Below are 21,593 nucleotides of genomic sequence, written 5' to 3' on the forward strand. Positions count from 1 at the left end.
TTAGCTGTTCAGAAAGCTCCCGGCTTGAATTAAGTTTTTCTGCCAGCAGGCAGCACACAGATGCTGTTGCTGAGCAGAATCAGAGGAGAGGAGAAAAGAAAACTCTTCAGAGTGCAGGAAATGGAAACTCTGACAGGGATTGGCCGCCTGGGGAAGGTGGAAGAATTCCAAATGTGATTATAAAAAGCCAGCCTGAGAGCCTGGGAGCCTTTGTCTGCCTCTGCTCCCTCTATCAGCAGGCCCCAGGCAAGGAAGATTCCTTCTCTTCCCTCCTGCAAGGTAAACCCAGGTCCTATGGGGTGCCGGTGCCAAGCTGCCACCCTCCACCAGGATCCACCCCTGGGCCCCTTCCAGTGTATGGGGCTGGGACTGATGAGAGGGGATGCGCCAGGGTTTTTAGGCGAACAGGTGCAATAACCAAGAGGCATGAGACCTAATTTGTAGGTGCCAGGTCAGCTCTCTGTGGTCTTAATCCTGTCACTTCACCTCTTTGGGCCTTAGATACCTCATCTATAAAATGGAGAACAAGCTACTTTACTTACCCAAAAGACTGGATGACTTCTGAAGTCTCCTTATTTTAGGATTAATGTGACAGTAAGTTCAACTTTGAAGATAGATGAAGCTATCTGGAGTGGTTATTAAAAGTGTGGGCTTGGGAGTGGGTGTGGCTTAGTGGCTGAGCACCTGTCTCCCATGTATGAGGTCCCAGATTCAATCCACCGTCCCTCCTAAAAAAAAAACCAGAGTGTGGGCTTGGGAATCAATCAATTACGGGTCTAAATCTTGTTTCTGTCACTTTCTGATGGGGCAGCTTTGGGGATATTACTTAACTTCTTTGAAACTAAATTGCTAATCTATAGCACATGGTCGATAACAATGGTACTTTCTTAATGGGACTGTTATGGGCATAACCCTGTGCCATTTGTGTGAATGGGAGAGTTTGTACATATTATGTGTATATGTTTAATTCAAGAAAATAGCACTGAGTCAACAGCACTGTTAGAGATAGCTTTGTGGTTTTGGAGGCATATATATTTTCCTAGTTTGAGGTATACAGGAAAGAGGATAGGTTTTTAATTTCAACAGTGATAAGTGCGTGTATGGGCTACACAACTGCTGTGTGACCTTGGGCAAGCTCCTTGTCTGCTCTGTGCTTTGCTTTCTTCATCTAATGAAGTTGAAGTTGAAGATGATGTTGGTGTGAGGACAATGTTTGGTACCTATAGGTAACGCATTGTAAGAATAAGTTTATCAACAACCACTTTTCCAGCACATTCTATGTGCCAGGCCCTGCTCTTTTTAAAAATTTTTAAATGCATTTGAGTCTAGAGTCATTCTAGTCATTATAATTATTTTTATGTCACCATTTGTTATTTTACACCTTTTAAGTGTTCTGTGTAGATTAGAAGCATGTAGGCTGTAATTGTTTAAATATGGTATATGATTCATATTTCCAGTTTTCTGAATATTGATTTTTAGTTAATACGAATATTAGCCATACATTACTTTCCCCCCACCCAGATGGCTCTCTTGTCTGTCTGCTCGTTTCCACTCCTTGTCTTCTTCTTGCATCAGCTCATCTTCTTTAGGAGACACACCTGAACCCAATTCCAGACTTCCCATGTGGGAGGCAGGCGCCCATCTGCTTGAGCCACATCTGCTCCCCCAGTCACTGTTCTAGAGTAGTGAACATTTTCTAACTGCACAACCTCTGCACTAGGCTTCTGAAATAGGCTCTATTAAGATCCCTATTTTAGGATAAGTAAACGGAGGCCTAGAGAAGGAAGTACCCTAATATCTTGTTCAAGGTCACATCTCTAGTGATGACAAAACCAAGAACAACAACCGCAGTAATGATAAGAGCTGACATCTACTGAGCGCTCACCAGGCGCCAGGTGTCGTACCCGAAGGGCATTCCCCCACTGAATTCTCACAACCACCAGGGAGACACGAACATCACTTCCATCATTGCCCAGAGGATACGGAAACCCGCGGCTTCTGCGAAGGATCCTAGGCTCGGTCTACCGCACCTCGCTTGCTTTTCACGACAGGCTCATCCTCGAATAGTCAGGGAACAAGCGAGCGGGTCAGGACGTCTCCACTCCGTCGCAGAAAAGGCTCGGGGGACCATCTCCTGCCTCTTCCCCACGCACAAAGCCCGTGCGCGGCGCCACCGTGCGGTAGACGGCGGTATCGCTCTTCCTGTGTTACCCGCTGCTGTTCACCTGCGGCCGGGTGGCAGGTAAGGTTCCTGGGGCGGGGGAGGGTGGGGAGGGGGCTCTGTGGGATCAAGAAGGGGGGTAGGATTGCGTAGTTTCTGGGTGCCTGAACGAGAGCAGCTGTTCAAATGGACGGCGCAGAGTTGCTGGAGCTTGAGTCGGGGGTTCGAACCCCTAATCTGTCAGTTCCTCCATTCTACCGAAACTATTCACTGCCAGCTAGGTGTCAGGGATGGTGGTCCCCCCTCTGCGAGGGGTCTTGGCGCTGGTCACAGAACAGGTGATCCTCTTAACCCCCCCACTCCACCTTGATCGCTCTCCCCACAGGCAAAAGGAGACGCTGGGAGCGCCCTGCCCACGTGGAGGCCGCAGGAGGTGGGTCTGGAGGCCGGGGAGCTCGGGAAGTTGGGGCGCTTCCCACCCTGCCCGGCACTCGCTCACGCCCTTCTCTTCCTCCAGGTCTCCTGGGCGCCGGGCTGAGCCGCTGAACACGGGCACCCAGGCCTGGGGGCCTCCGGGCAAAGCAAAGGGGAGAGGGGGCAGCCGGCCCGGCGGCCTCTCCGCTCTTCCGAGCCCTTTCCACCGGCTAACTCAGCTCCGCGGGGCACGCACTTACTGGTGTGGGCACAGCCCTACTGTACAGATGGGGAACTGAGGCTCAAGGCATTTCGTAAAGGAACTTACTCGACGTTCTCACAGCTAGTGAGCACCAGAACCGGGCCTCGAACCTTGTCAGTCTGCGGGCATCGTGCCTCACTCAGCTTTGGCCAAGTCCAACAAGCCTCGGTTCTCTCGCTGTAAACCGTAGACAATCCTCCTCAGTTCAGCGTTTATGAATCTGCTCCATCCCACACAGCCTGAGTGCCACACCCACCCTGCTCTGGACTTGCAGTTTTTTGAGCACAGTGAAGGGGAAAGACACAGAGCTCAGAGTGGCCCTTCTAAGAATTCCCATTCACCTACTTTTGTCTCTCATGCTCTCTCTCTGAGACCTCCGAAGTCCTGGGGGGGAAGCCCCCCTGACAAACTCTTCCTCTGCCTCTCTGAACCCTCCAACTTCTCTCAGCTGTGGGTGCAAAAGCCCAAAGAACTAGCCGGGTAGCACAGAGCCTTCTCAGAGGCGACAGAGGGCAGGACTGCAGTGGGGGGGGGGGGGGCTGCTAGGAACACCCTGTGCTATTAGAGGGTTGTCCTCTCACTTGTCGCATGGCTGGGACAAGGATGAAAGGAGACCTTTGCTGCGAGCCCACCAACCCCCACGCAGTGAGGTCCCCACCAAGGGGGCTGGCATTAGCATTATTAATAACACGGCGCCTTCACTGCAGGCACCAGGCGTGGCGCCCTAGAATGAGCCGTTCAATGTGTCTTTTTCATCTCCGAAACAGCTCTGATTGGAGGTGGCGAGTCAGCGGGGAACTAGGATTCACTGTGCACAGTCCCGTCCCCCTCAGGGCCTCTGTTTCTCCATCTGGAAATGAGGAGTTTGGACTCACCCAATGGTTTCCAGACATTTGATTCCCAGGCCTGGAGCCTGGGGCCCCAGTGCCCATCTGGGCTCGATTTACGGGGTACCGGCGGCGGCGGCACCCTCATGGCCAAGATCGGTCCCTTTCTGGGCTGCACCGTCCACAGGCACCTTGAAAGCAGTGGGCAGGAGGTGGAGGAGTAGCCGGCACCTCCCAGGGACCCCCTCCCTCCTTGCCCTCCTTCTAACACTTGGAGTCCAGAGCTTTCTCTGCCATTCTCAACAACCTAAACACGAAAACGAGAATAAAGTCCTCTCAGAAAACACTTTGCCCTTCTGTGAACCACCCAACGAGACCCGAGCTGGCCTGCCTCACCCATACCCCTTCCCATCTCCATTCTCCCCTGAAGCCAGTCACAGCGCCCTAAGCCCCCTGAACACAGCCAGCTGATGCTGTCTCTGGGCATTAGCACACTTGCTGTTTGTTCTGCTTGGAATGTCCTTCTGAAGCTCATCGCCCTCAAAAACTCCCTTCCCCTTCCGTGCTTCCAAACCCAGCTCCGGCAGCACCCCCTCCAGGGCACCTCCCCCGCAGAGCCCCCTGCTACCCTGCTCAGGCTCCATTTCACAGGGAGCCTGGGGAGGCAGGGCTCTGTTCTCAGAGAGAGAGGCTTCCAGCTGCTGCTCTGATGAGGCAGCGATGGAGAAGCCAATCTCCCTTCTCTGGAAAGTCGCCAGCGGTCTTCCTCAGATGGAGAATGTAAGGCCAGCCCCCTTGCCCTGGGGACAGGATGTAACGGCAGCTTTCCAGGGCCCAGCAAGGCCTCCCTACCCTTCTAGAGCTCTGAGTTCTGGGTGGACGTGGGCCTTCTGGATGAGAAGGGAAAGACAGCTCAAGCCCTGTCCTGGAGATCTGACGCTGGGGAGGCCTGTCCAGGTGGACATAGAGGCCCTGGAAATCAAGTGACAGCGAAGGGAGAGCTGGTTCCAGCAGTAACAGAGGGGGAGAGAGAGAACCGTGTTGTGAGTGGGCTCCCCAGCCCTCCTGGGGAGACTTGCGCCCCTGGGAAGTGGCTGTGCATGAACCGCAAGGTTGATCACAAAAGGGCCGTAACATCAAAAAGCTTGGCACCGCCTCCATGGAAGGAACAAGTAAGGAGGAACTCCAAACCAGCTGCCCTTCAGGCTTCCCCACCCAGTCCCGCTTATAGTCCGGAAATTCTTTGGTGGTCCCAAGCACATGTGTGGGGTGGCGGTAGAGCGTCCCATCTTATCTGCTCCTGCCCTTCGTTCCATGCACCTCTACAGATGGCAATTGTTGGGCTCAGCTGGCTGGCCCCAGGCCCCCAGATGAGACTCTCTGTGGCAGAGGCAGAGAGGGGCAGGTGGTGGAAGTACTATATGCACCCTAACACTATCTCAAAGGCTTCTAAGAGCAGAAGCTGGGGCTAAGCCCCCTGGCCTGATGCTCACCAACAGGCCTGAGCAGAGTCCTGCCTCAGCTGGGGCCATCCACGGAGGGGCAGTTAGAGTGAACCTCTGCCCACAGAGGGAGGTGTGGTCTCAAGCAGCTCCCCCCACCCCACCGAGGCCTGCTAATTGTACCCTAGCCTGATTGTAGGATTGACAGCCCAGGGATGTAAGTGTGTGCTCCCCCACCCTTCTCGGGAGGTCATTATATCTAATTTCTCTCTTACCCCCAGTGCCTGGCACAGGCCTGGCACATAGTTGGTGCCCTGTATATATGGGCAGAAGTGACCCTGAGGCCAGTCTCCACTCCCATCTACCTGTCCCTTCACCCTCCCCCGTCCTTATGGGAAGGGGTAGCTGGAGCTCTTGTTCTCAGAACCTGAAATGATGTCCCATGTCAATTTTGTGCAGGCCTGGGATGGGTCCCTGCATGCCCTTTGACACTGTGGCCCAACTAGACACAAGTCTCTAACCCTTTTCTTACTATTCTTTTACTTTGATGAGGCTGGACTCTTCAAATAAGGCAGTAGAACATAGAAGTACAAGTGTTCTAATGCTACAGATCTGGGTTCAAATCCTGATCTGCACTTCTTAGCTGCGTGCCCTTGGGCAAGTTCCTTCAAGTCTCTGTGATTCGGTTTCTTCCTCTTTAAACTGAGAATGTTAATAGCACCTACTTTGTGAAGCTGTCTTATGAGATTAGATGAGAGAATAAAAGAAAAGGGTTTAGCATGGTGCCTGGTACATAGCACTCCATAAATGTCAGCTATTGTTACTAAGGCCTTGCATGAAACAAAGAGAAAATAGTCAAACAACAACCAGGAATTAGATAATCTGGCTTTTGAGTCACAGTTTACTCTCTGGGGCTCACATGCCCTGCTCTTCCTGGCTGACCTCCCAAGCATCAAATTAGGGCCCCTACCCAGACTATCTTATCCCTTGAACAGAGTCAAGGCCAGGGAGAGGGGGCAGCTCTGCCCACAGAGTTTGAGATCTGAGGCCTCAGCAATTCTCAGGCTGAATGACACTGGAAATGGCAGGTCCTTTATGGGGAGCCCTGCCTCCCACAGAGGCATGGCCTTCCCTTGGGACCTATGCAGGATAACTCCTTGCCTTCATTTCGCGGGCATTTAGCAGGCCTGTCTGAGCCAGGCACTGTGCCAGGTGCTAAGGACCCTGCAGTGGAGAGAGCAGCTCTTACCCACTTGGGGCTCACAGTGCACAAACCAGGCAGCCCCCAAAGCATTCATGACCCACCTCTTCCCTTTCTGTCACCACCATCTCTCCACGATCTCCTTTCACCCACCCTCTCCCTTGTCAGCTTTCACAGACCACAGTTATCCAGTCTTCAAAGCATGATGCTGAATGATGACCCAGACAAGAATTTACTAATGCAACAAGGCAGGAGATGCTCAATGCACTTTTAGGCTCCAAGAGATACATAGCCGATCCCTGCCCAGCTCCAGGGCTGAGGCACCTCTGGCAAGTTGCTTGCCCTCTCTGAGCCCCAGCTCCCTCATTTGTAGGAGGGATAGGACATCACTTTCTCCAGGGCCCTTTCTGCTGAGCCTGAAGCACATGCTTCTGAATCCCCTTGACTGGGTCAGAGCCCAGCCCTCTGAGGGTGGATTTTATTTTTGGAAGCAGCCAAAAGCCATTCTGTGGTGACCATGAGTTCTTGGGTGATGGCTCTGGAAGATGCCATGTTTGGTCACAAATAAGGGTGACTAGAAACCAGCAGGGCGGCTCCTCACTCTGGGACCACACCCTAAGACAAGCCCAGAAATAGATCCCATCTCTGTAGCTGACTCGCTGTAAAATAACGTTGAGAGCCTCAGTCATCTCTCTCTCTGGACCTCAGTTTTCTTCTCTGAAAAACAGGAGGGAGGGGGGGACTAAGACTTTCACCCAGACCTAGCATATCTTTCCTAAGTGTTTAAGCTACGAGTGTCTTGCTCAATAATCCCTTTATGTAGGGATTCCCTTTATTCTTTAAAGACTTCCCTGGCTCCCATATCCAATGCCCACCCCTTCTCCCTGCAGGACTTCTCACAATCCCTTGGCGCCATGTGCTGATGTGACCACCAGGTGGCAGTGCAACCCTGTCCTGGAATCTCCTCCAGCCTCTTCCTGGGGCAGCTTTGCAATCACCCACAGCTGCCTCCCTGGGGCAGGCCCCACACCCGATCCCTGCACTGCAATGGGAGCTCCCGAAGCTCTTGGGGCAGGGTCCATCCAGAGGATTCCAGCAGGGCCTGTCCCCTCCTCTCCCTTCCAATCCTACAACTCTAGGATCTCCAAACTCCTGAGCAGAGTTTTCACGGCCCCCTGCCACCCGTGCTTACCTGAGGTCCACAGCCTGTGCCCCAGACCTGAGCCAAAGGTATTTGAAGGAATGAGAGGAGCTCGCCACAGGCACTTCTTGGCTGGGCAGCAGAGGGGGAGGCTGGGAGCAGGGGATCCCTGAGCCAGCCCGGAAGGGGCCAGGCCAGTAGAGGGCCTGGGTCAGGAGTAACTGGAGGGAGCTGAGGCAGAGGAGGCCTGCGGCTTCCGGTGAAGAAGTGAGAAGCCACTTCCTTTAAGCAGATGACTGGGGAGGAAGGGCAGGGGGATTGGGGAGCACTAGGTGCTTCCGGATTGAGGGGGAGGAGAAAGTCCCAGGAAGGCCCCAAGGAGAGGCTATGGAAGCCTTTTCTTTCTCTTCCCTCTGGGGTCTCCACGGAGCAGGCAGTTGAGACAGGCAGGGTCACGTCCTTCCAACGTACTGTGAGGCCACAGAGAGAAGAGTCAGTTAAGGAGGACAGGTGTGTTTGTATAAGTCCAGCAAAGAAATGGAGTTTTGGTTACTCCGAGAAGCAGGCCCAAGTACCCAACCTTAGAACTTAACCCCAGAAACCCAGGCCCCAACCGCCCCCCTCTGCCCCCCAGCACTTGGCCTCAAATATCCAGCCCCAATTTCTCAGCTCCAAGCCCCAGCTCCCAGAGGGGTGTCCACTGCCCAGCCAGGGGCTGGCAAGGGACCAGTGGGTTCTCAGCTGTATGGGATAATGGCCCCTGAGGAGACATCGTCCTAGTCTTTCTACCTGGACGTATTTGCTGGACTGAGGCTTCCCTACAGCCAGCACCTAGGGAAGCGCCAGCCCAGCCATGATGAATAGTCACAAAACCAAATGGGTACAGTTTTACTGCCTTTGCTCTATTGGCACAGGCTGGTCCAGGGTGGTACCCATCCTCCAATGACCCACACCCCCATTCAGGGAGAAACAGACCTCCCCAGCCAGGCCAGAGCTGGAGGGCAGGCTCAGGGTCGGAGGCCTCCAGAGCCAGCCCAAGGCCAAGAGGCAGGGGCTCGGCTCGGGGCCTGCCGCCGCTCAGCCTTTCTGTATGACTCTGGCTAAGTCTCTGTCCTTATTTGGGCCTCTGCCCGCCATTCTCAAGGGAGAGGTGGGAGTGAGGGGTATGGGAAAGTCTGCAGGGAAGCGGACTTGGCCCAACGGATAGGGCGTCCACCTACCACATGGGAGGTCCACCGTTCAAACCCAGGGCCTCCCTGACCCGTGTGGAGCTGGCCCACACGCAGTGCTGATGTGCGCAAGGAGTATAGTGCCATGCAGGGGTGTCCCCCACACAGGGGAGCCCCATGCGTAAGGAGTGCGCCCCATATGGAGAGCCGCCCAGCGCGAAAAGAAAGTCTAGCCTGCCCAGGAATGGTGCTGCACACACGGAGAACTTACACAGCAAGACGATGCAACAAAGGGAAACACAGATTCCTGGTGCCGCTGATAAGGACAGAAGCAGTCACAGAAGAACGCACAGTGAATGGACACAGAGAGCAGACAACCGAGGGGGGAGGAAGGGGAGAGAAATAAATAAAAAATAAATCTTTAAAAAAAAGAAGTCTCCATGGAGGTGGTGCTTTTGGTGGCCCTGAGGGTGAGGCCCACAGCGGTGACCACCAGTTCTCGCTGAGCCGGTTGGACTCACCTCCTAGCACCCAGAGCGTGGCATGGTGCAACTGCTGCAGCTCCTGACCTGCCGAAGGGGCAGAGGGTCTTTCCTCAGCCACCGTCGCTCTCTCACTTATTGTCTTCATTATATATATATATTTTAAACAGATTTTAGGAGTTATTTTATTTGCAATAATACTGAAATAAAACAAAATCCTATTGTCTTCAAACCCACCAACCCAAGACCATTCCTCCCACAATCTTCTCCGCTTTGAGCAAAGGCACCTCCAAGTAGGCAAATGTCAAGCCCAGACATCTGCCCTAAGGCTTCCCCCCTGACCTTCCAGTGATGGCTCCTTCTTCACTCTTTAGTCTCCATTCAAATGTCATCTCCTCAGAGAAGCCCTCCCTGATCACCTACTTTGTTTTATTTTATATTTTCTTTTAGGAGGTAATGGGATCAAACGTGGGACTCAATCACTGAGCTACACCTGCTCCCCTTGATCACCTACTTTAAAGTAGCCTCCTTGATTCTCTCTATTACAGTGGTTCCAAATTTGCCTGCACTTTGGAATGACCTGGGGAGCATTGCAAAATACTGATAACCTTGTCTTAACCCTAGAGATTATGATTTAATTGGTCTGGAGTATGGTCTGGGCTTTAGAATTTTAAAATCTCCAAGAGACTCTAATGTACAGACAACTGGTAACCACTGCTATAGCATATCACCCTGTTTTAATCTTCTCCTTGCCACTTATTACCATCTGATATTTTCTTATTTGTTTATCCCCCCCTCCACACACTAAAGTATAAGTTCTATGAGATCAAGGGTGTTGTCTGTCTTTCGTGGCTATATCCCCAGTGCCAGAACAACACAAAAATAAGAGTTATCATTTGGATTTACTATGTACCAGGAACTGTTCTTGAGTATTTTCCATATATTAGCTCATTTATCCATTTCAACAGTCCTCTTGTATGTTGTTAGGATTCCCATTTTACAGAGAAAGAAATCAAGGCATAGATAGGTTAAATAACTTCCCCAAGGCTCAACAACCAGCAAGTAATAGGACCAGGATTTTAACCCGAATAGTCTGCCTTTCTAGAACAGTGCCTGGCTCCCCAGCGGGGTCTCTAAAAACAATTACTCAATTATTAAGTTAAGGAATGACTCTATCCTAACTTCCCTCTGCCTCAACTCCCCCACTCCTGTAGCCCGCCTCTCGTCTGGCTGGCTACCCTTCCACCCGGAGGGCACCTACTAGGTGCTCCTAATCTTACCCCTCTATGTTCACTCTTGTCTATTCTCCATGCAAAGCCAGGAAGATCTTAAAACACAAAGTAGATCAAGTGAATCCCCTGCACAAAGGCACCCATCCCCCAGTGGCTGCCCATTGTACTTAGAAGAAAATCCTACTAGCTTACTATGCCCTTCAAGGCCCTGAATAACCTGCTCCTCCAAACCTTATCTCACCTTGCCTCCCCTCCCCCAACACTTTTCCAACCATATTGGCCTTCTTTCCTTCCTGGAACTCTCCAATTGTCTGCCAACCCCAGTGCCTTTGCACAAGTTAATCCCTCTACCTGGAACATTCTTTCTGCTTCAGGAGTCCTCTCAAAGGTAACTTCTTTTTTTTTTTTTTAAGATTTATTTATTTATTTTATTCCGCCCCCCCCTACCCGTTCTCTGTGACCATTCGCTGGGTGTTCTTCTGTGTCAGCTTGTATTCTCAGCAGCACTGGGAATCTGTGTCTCTCTTTGTTGCGTCATCTTGCTGCCTCAGCTCTCCGTGTGTGCAGCGCCACTCCTGGGCGGGTTGCACTTTTCTCCTGTGGAGTGGCTCAATGCTGGGGCACACTCCTTGCGTGTGGGGCTCCCTTACGCAGGGGACACCCCTGAGTGGCATGGCACTCCTTGTGCGGCAGCGCTGCACGTGGGCCAGCTTACCACACGGTCCAAGAGGCCCGGGGTTTGAACCCTAGACCTCCCATATGGTAGGTGGATGCTCTATCAGTTGAGCCACGTCCTCTTCCCAAAGGTAACTTCTTTAGAGACCAGAGTCCCCACACTAAATTAGATACCCGGGTGTGCCAGCGCTTGTTACCTAACTATGGTAGAATTGATCGTATTGTAATGGAAACATGATTGGTGTCAGCATTTGTTTACTGTCAGCCTTCCCTGGTAGACTGTGAGCTCCCTGAAGACAAGCACAAGGTTCATGGTTGTTTATCACCAGCACCCAGCACAGGGACTGGCACACAGGTGGCGCTCAGTGACTTTGGTTGAATGATTGGACAGATGGAAGGGTGGATGAGGGAGTGATTGAGTTAATACGTTTTAAAATTAAGAAATTATTTGCCTGGCCTGTATTTTTCATGGCTGTCATGATGTGATCGCAGACGAGGAAGTGCTTTGCCAACCTCAGAGCGCGGTTCGCACCGGAGCTATTTTCACCTCTAGAGAGACTCCCCCTCGGCGCCTCCCCCGCCAGGCCAGGCCACTGGGCGGGACTTCCAGGGGCGGTCTCGTGACGTCACTCGGAGGCGTGCCGGAAGAGCCCGCCTCGGCTTCCTGATTGGCGAGCGCGGGGCGCGGGGCGGTGGCGGCCGCGCTCTGGGCGGCTGCGGTCCGGGCGGCCGCGGTGGAACTGGAAGGCGGAGGAGCGCGCCCACGTGTCCACGTCCTCGTCACTGGGCCGTGCAGCAGCGGCGCCAGCTTCGGCGCGTCGGGGCCGCCCGGGGGCTCGTTCCCGCAGCCGGCGAGGGGGGCGTGGGCCCCAGGTGTTCCAGGCGAGAGGGGACAGCGGAGGGCACGGGCGCTGCGGCTGAACCGCGCTCCGGCGGGCAGGGCAGAGAGGGTGTGACCCGGCTTCGGGGGAGCTCACCAGAGCGCGGCTATTTCGGGGCATCTGACCTCAGCTAGGAAAGTCCCAGAAACACTGCCACACCCTCCCCCTCACGCTCCTGGGCACGCTCCGCCTCTTCCCCCACCCCAACGTCAGACCCGAAACCTGGTTTCTCACCTTAACTCCCCGTGTAACCCTGAGCAAGTCTCGCCTTCCGGGCCTCAGTCTACCCAGCTGTAAAATGAAGCATTAAACGATGTGATGTATGAAGGGGCCTGGGCTTGCACGTATCCCGGGCTCTCCGGGCGTGGGAGACAGTAGTTTGTTCTCCAGCATTGAGCAATTCACTTAGCCTTGCTTCCCTCACCCTAGAAGGAGAGAATTGTCCGTCCAGCCCTGAGCTCCTGACTTTTTGAGTCATAGAGTCGGTGGCAGCTGAGAGCAGGCCCAGAGTCCTGGAGTCAGGCCCCATGCCCTCCCTCGGGAACCGTCCCCTCTCCTTTCCCCCGCAGCCCCCACTCCTTAGCTCTGCGCCCTTTGGCATAACACTTCTCTGAGGTTCCTCATCTTCTCTGAGATGCCTCTAAAAAAAAAGAAACGTCTCAGAGGGCTGAGCTCCGCGGAGGTTCTGTAGAGTCTTTGGGTTTGCAGGGACCTTAAAGGGTATCCCAGACAACCTTCTCCTTGTTCCTCTGTGTTGGGTCACTTTCCTACTTAAAGACCTTCTGTGGCTCCCTATGCCCTCAGGCTGCTCCAGAACCTTTCCAGGCTCTAACCAGACTGCACTTGCTTCAGCTCTTTCCTCACCTCGCCTCGCCTCCGGGTGTTTACATACACAGTTCCTCTGCCTGGACCACTTTCCTGCCACATCCCCCACACCTTACCCCTGGTTAACCCCTTCTCATCCTTGACTACCACTGGGGGAGGAGGGGTGGATACTGACCCCTGAAATGGGTCCCTGTTTAGATGAGGACTGGTGACCTCACCCGCCTCAGCCACTCCCCTTCTTGCTTTCTACCCTCCAGCCTGTGCTGAGTGTCCAGCCTCTTGAAAAAGTCCTGCTTTTTCTTGCCTCCAGGATTTGCACCTGCAGTTCTCTCAGACCTCAACACTCTTTCCTTCCCTATGTGACTCCTACTTGTCTTTCAAATTTGCTAAGAAGTCACTTCCTCGGGGGTGGGGGTGGGAGGTGCCTCCTTCACCATCCCCTTCAGGGACCGATTGCACACTTTCTTGCCATTATTTAATGTCTCTTTTTTCTATTAGAATGTTAGTTGCCTGAGGGTGAGGATGCCTTGTTTATCACTGTATCCACCAGTGACAGCCACACGGCCTGGCCCAAAGTAGATGCTTTGTAGGAGTTTAATGAATAAATGAAAAACTGAATCTCAGTGCTTGCCCTCTGGAGGTGGAGCACTCACAACTTCTAAAGCAGCCAGCTCCATTTGTTTACAGGGCCTTCGATTCCTGCCCACTCCCAAGCAATTAGAAAAGCAGCCTAGGTACGAAGCTGCTTGGTGCGGGTCAAGGGCCCACCCCACGCCCTGTCCTGAGAGCATCTGCAGGTTCACCTGGTCCTGACAGGGCCTGGAGGTGCAGGCACTGGCCACTTCTCCCACGGCCTGAATCCACGCGCAGGCCTGTGACTTGAGGCTGCCATCCAACCCATATTCCCCTTCACCTAAGGGCAGTTGATGCGCATCAGTCGTCAGGTAGAATAGCTCTCTGGCCTGGGCCGGGTGAGGCCAGGAAGGCAGCACTTTCAGGTCGCACTGGACTGCTGCTGCCTCATTCAACCCCCATGCCAGCCCTATGAGGCAAGTGATGGTATAGCCATATTTTTTTTAAGATTTATTTCCTTTATTTTTCTTTATTAATTCCCCTCTCCCCCAGATGGTTCTGTTGTCTATCTGCTCATTGTTTGCTCGCCTTCTCCAGGAGACACCTGAAACCGACCCCAGGACCTCCCACATGAGAGGCAAGTGCCCAATGACCTGAGCCACATATGCTTCCTGCAGGCTGTGGCATCTTCTGGCTTGTGGCATCTGCTTATTGCAGCAGGGGTGGTGTCTGCTCCTCTTCATTTAGGAGGCACCAGGACCTCCCATATGGTAGGCAGGTGCCCAACTGGTTGAGCCACATCTGCTTCCCTATTGCCATTTTACAGATGCACAAACTGAGGTTCCAGAGTAGTGATTACTTGCCTAAGGTCACACAGCGAGCTGGTGGCAAAGCCAGAGAACTCCTTCTTCTACCCCTGGTACTTCTTCTCTACGTACTTCACTCCCAGGCCCCTTCTGGACCCCAGTGTCATGAGGCTGTGAAGGGTTCCGTCACGCCTGCCCCCACAGCTGGGAATCTCAGCGGCAGGGCTGAAGGCTGGCTGGATGCCAGGAGTCCTCCCTGCCTTCTGTACTTGGTCACTCCCCAAAACTGCCAGAAGGATCCAGACCAAAATGAGGCAGCAGTCAAGGAGCTGTTGTCTAGAAACCAAGCTCCTGACTGTGTGACCTTAGGTGAGTTCCTTTCCTTCTTGGAACCTTAATTCATCATCTGTAAAGTGGGGAGAATTGTCCCTCCCCAGAACCTCAGTGTACCAGGATTTGGGCTGCTCTTCTCTTGCCAGGCCACCTCACCCTTGAAACCTCACCTTGAGAAACAGAGCCCCCTCCAGGGTCCCCCTGGTGGCTAAACTCCAGCATGAACTGTACACAGCATGCACCATACACAGCATGACCTGGGGCAGGTTCCGGGTGTGTGTGGGGACCCAGCTCCCCCGGCCTCAGCTTGTCCCTGTCCTGGGAGGGGTCCGAGCTGGGGAAGCAGCTCTCTGCCTCAGCTGTCTCCCACATCTGCTCCCTCTCCCGTCTCTGGCCTGGATGGAGACACTCCCCAGGGGCTCGGCTTCTCCTGCCTCCTCTGCCCTCCCTCCCTTCACCCTCCCACAAATGTCTATCGGTGCCTACTCTGTGCCCAGCACCTGACATACCGAGCTGAATAAGCTCAGTGTCTGTCCTTGTCGACCAACTCACAGTTCGGTGGGGGAGACAGATGAGAAAACCAAGTTACAGTCCATTTACCCATCCCAAATCCTATCGCCCTCCCCGCCACTGCCCTCACCCCTGCAGCCTGCTCTCCACACAGCGCTGAGGGCGATCCTATTAAAAGGGAGGTCAGAACATGTCACTCTTCTGCTCCATCCCCTCCCGTGGCTCCCTGTCTCAGAGGAGAAGCCAGCGTCCTTGCTATGACCTCCAAGGCCCTGCGTGATCTACCTCATCGCCTCCCACCACCCCCGCCACCCCCACCGCCACTCCATTCCAGCCGCACTTGGCCACCGCGCTGTTTTTCAACATGCCAGGCATGCTCCTGCCTCGGGCCTTTGCATTTGCCCTTGGTCCTGCCAAGCATCTGTCTTCCCCCAGGTCTCCACGTGGGCGCCCTCCCTTCACCCCAGTGTCTCCACCTCATCCCGGGGCCTTCCCTGGCTGCTCATTGAAATGCTGCTCCCCTGCGGCCCTCACTCCCCTTACCCTGCTTTATCACTATTTTTTTCTTAGCACCTACTAAACAGCATGTTATTATTAGTTTATTGTTTGCTCTGCCCCAGGAGTTTAAGTCCCATGTAATCTCCTGAGGTTCCCTACTCAGGAAAAAAAAAAAGAAAGAAAAGAAAGAGGGAGTGGAGGTGACTTAAGCAACTGAGTGCCTCTTTCCCACATGGGAGGTCCTGGATTTGGTCCCCAGTGCCTCCTAAAGAGCAGACACATGGAGAACGGATATAGGCTCCCATCTACCATATAGGAGGTCCAGGGTCAATGCCCAGGGCAAGCTGGCCCACGTGGCGAGCTGGCTCATGCAGAGTGCCGGTCAATACAGGAATGCCACCCCGCAGAGGAGTGCTGCCCTGCGTGGGAATGCTGCCCAGTGCGGGAAAGCCGCCCTGTGCAGAAGTGCCGGCCGACACTGAGAGCTGGCACAGCAAGATGACCCAACAAGAGACGGAGAGGAGAGAGAATAAGAAGACATAGCAGCACAGGAGTTGAAGTGGTGCAAGAGAGTAATTGTCTCTCTCCCACTCTGGAAGGTCCCAGGATCGGTTCCCGGAGCCGCCTAATTAGAGTACAAGCAGACTCAGCAACAACAGGGGGTACAGGGGCTTGGGGGGGGACTAAATAAAAAATAAATCTTAAAAAAAAAAAGCAGACACAGAGAGCATGCAACGAATGAACACAGAGAGCAGACAGTGAGCTCAAACAATGAGGGGGGAGAAATAAATAAAATAAATCTTAAAAGACAGAAAAAAATACCAGGAGAATCCTCCAGGAAAAAGAAAAGTAAAGGTCAATACTAGCCATATTACTACTACTGGATAATAAAGCTTAAGGCCTCAATAATTAAAACAACTTGGCTTCAGTGAAGGAAGGGACAAACGGACCAATAGAGGAGAAGAGAAAGTTCAGAAGTAGACACAACTGCACGTAGGAATTTAGTATTTGATAAAGGTGCATCTCAAAGTGGGGAAGGATGGACTTATTTTTTTTAAAGATTTATTTTTTATTTATTTCTCTCCCCTTACCCCCCCCCCAGTTGTCTGCTCTTTGTGTCCTTTCACTGTGTGTTCTTTTTGTGACCGCTTCTATCCTTATCAGTGGCATGGGAATCTGTGCCTTTTTGTTGTTGCATCATCTTGCTGTGTCAGCAGAGGTGTGTGCTGCGCCATTCTTGGGCAGGCTGCACTTTCTTTCACGCTGGGCGGCTCTCCTTACAGGGTGCGCTCCTTGCGTGGGACTTCCCTACGTGGGGGACACCCCAGCGTGGCACAGCACTCCTTGCGTGCATCAGCACTGCGCATGGTCCGCTCCACACGGGTCAAGGATGCCTGGGGTTTGTGGTAGGCGGATGCCCTATCCATTGGGTCAAGTCTGCTTCCCTGGACTTCTTAATAAATGGTGTTGGGACAACTAGGTAGCCAACCTTGGGCGGGGGGGGGGGGTAGAATTAAATTTGTACCTCAAATTGATCACCAGTATAAACTCCATGGATCAAGATTTATATGTAAAACAAAAACAAAACTAAACATCCATAAAAACAAGAAAATACGGGAGGAAAATACGGGAGAATTTATAGTCATAGTGGCAAAAGTGACTCAAAAATCCAAAATCATTAAACAGAATTGATAAAGTCAACTACATCAAAATAAAAAATCAAAACTTCTGCTAGGGAAAAAAAAAGGAAAACCCTGTAAATCAAGCCATAAAACCAACAACAACAACAACAAAAACACTCAGAAAAAAACCAAAACCCTGCAAATCAAGCCATAAAACAAATGACAAACTGGGGGGTAATATTTGCAACTCAGATCACAGACAAAGGGTCATCCAATATATAAAGAATTTCTGGAAATTGATTAAAAGGACCAACAATCTAGTAGAAACACAGGCATAGGATATGAATTTGCAAATCCCAGAAAAGTAAATACAAGTGTTTTTTAAATATACAAAAAGTTCAAATTCACTCAAAAGAAATGCAAATCAAAACTATACTGGGGAAGCAGATGTGGCTCAAGCAATTGGGTTCCCATCTGCCATATAGGAGGGCATATAGGAGGGTTTGATGCCCAGGGCCTCCTGGTGAGGGCAGGCTGGTCTGTGTGGCGAGCTGGCCCACACGGAGTGCTGGTCTGCGTGGAGTATGCGCAGGAGTGCCACCCTGTGCAGGAGTGCTGGCCCATGTAGAGAGCTGGCGTGGCGAGATGATGCAATGGAAAGAGACACAGAGGAGAAATAATGAGACGCAGCAGACCAGGGAGCTGAGATGGCACAAGAGAATGACTGCCTCTCTCCCACTCTGGAGGGTCCCAGGATCAGTTCCCGGAGCCACCTAATGAGAATACAGGCAGACACAGAAAAACACACAGCGAATGGACACAGAGAGCAGACAATGGAGGGAGGGGGCAGAAATAAATAAATATTTTTTTAAAAAAACACTATACTGGGGGGAGCGGATTGTGGCTCAAGCAGTTGAATGCCTGCTTCCCACATAGGAGATCCCAGGTTCAGTCCCTGGTGCCTCCTAAAAAACAAAACAAAACAATACAAAAACAAAAACAAAAACAGGCAAGCAAACAAATGAAAAAAAAAAACAACTCAGGGGAGCCAATTGTAGCTCAGTGGTTGAGGTCTGGCTTCCCACATACAAGGTCCCGAGTTCATTCCCCAGTACCAGAACAATAACAACAACTATACTGGGATATTATTATCTGTAGCAAGAAAAAATAATTCAAAAGCTTAATAAAATGCTCTGTGGGCAATTCTGCAAGCAGACAGAACTCTCACACACAGCACTCTCACACATGTAGATATAAATTGGTACAGTTCTCAGAAGGGGCATTTTGGCAAAATCTATCAAAAGTACAAATGCGTCCAGATATCCTACTTCTGGGAATTTATCCTTCAGCTCTACTTGCACAAGAGAAATGACGTGTATATAAAGTTAGTCTCCACAGCAATGTTTGCAATAGGAAAAGCCTGGAAGAAACCCGCTATCCATTAATAAGGGGCTCTGATAGGTATAGCGCAGTCCCTCCATGCAATGGAATACTATGCAGCTATGAAAAAAATGAGGATGATCTGTGTGTCCTGATAGGGAAAGGTCTGCAAGGAATTTTAAGTTGTAAGGTAAAAAGCAGCAAATGTAGTTTTGCCATCTCTCATAGGAAAAGGGGGGGAATTGTACTGAGTGGCAGCATAACCAGCAAGTAAGAGGCACAGACCCTGGAGCCAGACTGCCTGAGTTCAAATATGCCTTTGCTACTTAGAAGCTGTGCAATCTTGGGCAAGTTATTAATTTTTTTAAAATTTCTTTCCCCTTCCCACCCCCCCAGTTGTCCACTCTCTGTGTCCATTTGCTGTGTGTTCTTCTATGACTGTCTCTATCCTTATCAGCGGCACCTGGAATCTGTGCTTCTTTTTCTTGCATCATCTTGCTGTGTCAGCTGTCCGTGTGTGCGGCGCCATTCCTGGGCAGGCTGCACTTTTCTTTCGCGCTGGGCGACTCTCCCTACAGGGCGCACTCCTTGCGCGTGGGGCTCCCCTACGCGGGGGACACCCCTGCGTGGCAGGGCACTCCTTGCACGCATCAGCACTGTGCATGGGCCAGCTCCACACGGGTCAAGGAGGCCCGGGGTTTGAAACGTGGACCTCCCATGTGGTTAGACGGACGCCCTAACCACTGGGCCAAGTCCGCTTCCCCAAGTTATTAATATTTAACCTCTCTGTGCCCTAGTTTCCTCATCTGTAAAATAGGGTTGGGTTATAAGTATTAAATGAATTAATCCTTAAAGAGTTTAGAACAAAATGTGACACTTAGTAAGTACTATATAAATGTTAATAAATATATGCTTGTATTTGCCTAAAGAAACCTTGAAAGGACAACCAAGAAACTAAAAAACGTGATTGGTGGAAGGAAGGGAATAAGGAGATGAGGGATAAGGATGGGAGCAAGGTTCTGCAGAACCTTTGCATTTTTTGGACTTGTATATATTTTTCTTTTTGAACACATGAATGTATAATCTATTCAAAAATTAAATCAAAAATTATTTTAAAACATAAATCATATCACTCACCTGCTCGAAAACCCTCCAGTGGTTTCCCATCACGTTTGTAACAAAATCAAATTTCCTCGCTGTGGCTGACAAAGCTCACCAAAACCTGAACACCGCCTCCCTGTCTGCTCTCACTTCATTCTCCCAGGTTTCAAGAGGGTACAGGCTGGGTCTGTCTTGTTCACAGCTGTATCCTGGGTCCCTAGCACAGAGCCTGGGCCTAGGAGGCCTTCAGTAAGTACTTGTGGAATGAATGAATGAAATGAGATGCCACATGTAAAGTGCTCGCCAAGGTGCCTGGCCACACAGCCGAGGTTCAACCAGTGTGACTTCCCACCAAGCTTCCCCCCGTGTGACCAGCTGGGCTCTTCTCCTGGGGCCACCTCCCCTTCTCTCCCAGCTCTCCTCTCTCCTCTCCATTGGGCCTTTACATTCAGCTGTTGACCTGGAGATGCAACATGCCTCCTCTAGTAGACAATGTGCAGGGACTGTGGGAGCCAGGGTTCTGCCTCCCTCTGGCGCCCTCCTTTCCCAGGGCCCAGCCCGTGGAACCGCTCACTCACGGGGACTGCTGTGTCACTTCCTGACTCTGGTAAGGAATTCCAGGCTGGTTCCCCATCTCTGTCAGTAAGACCCTTCTGCAGTCTAACGAAATCACTCTTGCTGCAATAAAGAATGAGTTTCCTCTTCGCTTCCTTGGGCCTCTGAGGGAGCAGCTTGGCCAATTCTTTCTTGTTATCCTTTGCTGGTTGTCCGGGAGTCGGGAGTGGAGCCTCACCAGAGGTTCTCCAGTCCGGGCTCTCAGGCAGAGCCACGCTGGCCAGCTGCTGGGCAGGAAAGGTCTCCCTTTATCCAGCTGGGAGGATCTCAGCCGGCTGCACAGGGCTGTCAGCTCTCCAGGGTTGCGGGCCCTCTGTGGTTGGGGGCCAGGCAGAAGGTGTGCTCTGCGCTGTTGTGGGAATTGATGAGCCTGGATGAGGGAAGAGGTTGACACCTGTGAACTTGACGCCTCACCCCTCCCACTTCCCTTTTCTTAATGCACCCATCCATTCATTCAGCCAGTACAGGGCAAAGTCAGAAGCACCTACTATGTGCCAGGCACCCAGCTTTTATCTTCCCTACGGGGATTAAATGAGCTGACGATCTAAAGCCCCTTAACATAGTGCTTGGGTCATAAGTACTCAATAGGGAAGCCGACTTGGCCCAGTGGTTAGGGCGTCCGTCTACCACATGGGAGGCCCGCGGTTCAAACCCCAGGCCTCCTTAACCCGTGTGGAGCTGGCCCATGCGCAGTGCTGATGCGCGCAGTGCTGATGCGCGCAGTGCTGATGCGCGCAGTGCTGATGCGCGCAGTGCTGATGCGCGCAGTGCTGATGCGCGCAGTGCTGATGCGCGCAGTGCTGATGCGCGCAGTGCTGATGCGCGCAGGGAGTGCCCTGCCACGCAGGGGTGTCCCCGCGTAGGGGAGCCCCACGCGCAAGGAGTGCGCCCTGTAAGGAGAGCTGCCCAGCACAAAAGAAAGCGCAGCCTACCCAGGAATGGCGCTGCACGCAGGGAGAGCTGCAGGGAGAGCTGACACAGCAAGATGACGCAACACAAAGAAACACAGAATCCCGTGCCGCTGACAACAACAGTAGCAGACAAAGAAGAACACACAGCAAATAGACACAGAGAACAGACAACTGGGGGTGGGGGGAAGGGGACAGAAATAAAAATAAATAAATATATCTTTAAAAAAAGAGAAGAACACACAGCAAGTGGACACAGAGAACAGACAACTGGGGTGGGGGGAGGGAAGAGGGAAAAAAAAGTACTCAGTAAACTTGCTGTTTTATCAGTTAAGTCAAAAAAACAAAGAAATGGCAACTCTGGGCCAGGGTCCAGTGGGAAAGGCAGATATTGAAACCGATATTTATAAAATGTAGTCTGAGCAGCAGGGTGTTTGGGGGCAAGGTCGGGCCAGGAGCCCTGAGCCCGCACCTGTCTGCTGCTTTGCTGGGCAACACTGGGGAAGGCACATCTTGCCTGGTCCTGCCAGGGAGA

At 52.1% G+C, this 21,593-nt stretch overlaps 1 long non-coding RNA gene across 2 annotated transcripts; it reads left to right on the plus strand.

The window, feature by feature from the left end:
* The first annotated feature begins 190 nt into the window (after nucleotides 1-190).
* On the plus strand, nucleotides 191-9,048 carry LOC101435711 (uncharacterized). Of its 2 annotated transcripts, none has more exons than XR_188088.5 (4): nucleotides 191-279; nucleotides 2,052-2,242; nucleotides 2,547-2,594; nucleotides 2,679-9,048. It is a non-coding gene; the product is annotated as an uncharacterized lncRNA (long non-coding RNA). The 2 variants fall into 2 exon arrangements; XR_002796350.3 differs by having other exon boundaries at nucleotides 194-279; nucleotides 1,944-2,242.
* Nucleotides 9,049-21,593: the final 12,545 nt, after the last annotated feature.

This window comes from Dasypus novemcinctus, chromosome 9, assembly GCF_030445035.2.
Source record: "Dasypus novemcinctus isolate mDasNov1 chromosome 9, mDasNov1.1.hap2, whole genome shotgun sequence".
Lineage (NCBI taxonomy): Eukaryota > Metazoa > Chordata > Mammalia > Cingulata > Dasypodidae > Dasypus > Dasypus novemcinctus.